At 42.2% G+C, this 1,381-nt stretch overlaps 1 pseudogene; it reads left to right on the plus strand.

The window, feature by feature from the left end:
• The first annotated feature begins 433 nt into the window (after positions 1-433).
• Positions 434-1,094, plus strand: LOC132480854 (poly(rC)-binding protein 1-like; annotated as a pseudogene).
• Positions 1,095-1,381: the final 287 nt, after the last annotated feature.

Genomic DNA, 1,381 nt, shown 5'->3' on the forward strand with positions numbered 1-1,381 from the left:
AGATATTAGCTCTGGACAGGATAGTTTTTAAATGAATTGTTTCAAGCCTACAAAAAATAGAGAGAGTAATCTTACAACTATCTATGTATCCACCCCTTAGTTTTGTCAACTCTTAATATGTTACCATGCTTGCTTCAGATATTTTAAAGAAATTTGAGTATTACACATATATTTGAGCCTCCTTTGTGTCTCTTCCTGAATCTCATTCCCCTCCCTCCCACCTAGAAGCGATCATGTCCTAAATTTGGTGTTCATAATCCTCAGGCATAGTATTTTTCACTCCTTATATATGTATCTATAAATAATTTTTAGTACTTTCACGTTTTAAATTTTATAAAAATGGCAGCATACACTATTCATTCATTAACTCAACAAATACTTACTGAGTAGCTACTATGGCCAGGCACTGTTTTCGGCACTGGGGGTGGGGAAAATGCTGGCCAACTCCACCGAGCGGGTCGTCACCATTGCTGGTGTGCTGCAGTCTGTCACCGAGTGTACCAAGCAGATCTGCCTAGGCATGCTGGAGATGCTCTCCCAGTCCCCAGAACGGAGAGTCAAGACGATTTTGTACCAGCCTATGCCAGATAGCTCTCTAGTCATCTGTGAGGGTGGCCAAGTTTGGTGCAGAGATTCTGCAGGCTACCCCACACCATCGATGACCTGGAGGGACCACCTCTAGATGCCTACTCAATTCAAGGACAACACACCATTTCTCCACTCCACCTGGCTAAGCTGAACCAGGTGGCAAGACAACATTCTCATTTTGCCGTGATGCACGGTGAGACTGGATTTACCAGAATTGACCCCAGCCTTCCAGAGATCAAGGCTATTGGGCAAGTTTGGACGCATTTAGTCAAACTACCCATGAACTCACCATTCCAAATAGCTTAATTGGCTGCATAGTCAGGCACCAAGGCACCAACATTAATGATATCTGCCAGATGTCCAGGGCCCAGATCAGAACTGCCAACCCAGTGGAAGGCTCTCCTGGAAGGTAGATTACTGTCACTGGTTCTGTTGCCAGTATTAGTCTGGCCCAGAATCTAATCAATGCCAGGCTATCCTCTGAGAAGGGCATGAGGTGCAGCTAGAATGGTGTAGGTTCACTCATAACCCTTTTATGCTGTATTCTCATAATCCAGCTGTGTAATTTCTGGTCAGTGATTTCCAGGTTTTAAATTATTTCTAAGTGTTCAGTTTCTATGCAACTTTATCTTCCCCAGGAATTTAAAACTCACATTCTCTGTTCAGTTGCTAATGCTGGGATTCATATTTAGCTTATTTTATAAGCTTTTCTCTGTTTTTAGTTTTGTTTTGGGTTTTTTTGGCTCATGGATTTTATTTATGTTAGTTGATAAGAAATGTAAGAGCAGAATGC

The sequence above is a fragment of the Mesoplodon densirostris genome, chromosome 2, assembly GCF_025265405.1.
Source record: "Mesoplodon densirostris isolate mMesDen1 chromosome 2, mMesDen1 primary haplotype, whole genome shotgun sequence".
NCBI classification, from domain to species: domain Eukaryota; kingdom Metazoa; phylum Chordata; class Mammalia; order Artiodactyla; family Ziphiidae; genus Mesoplodon; species Mesoplodon densirostris.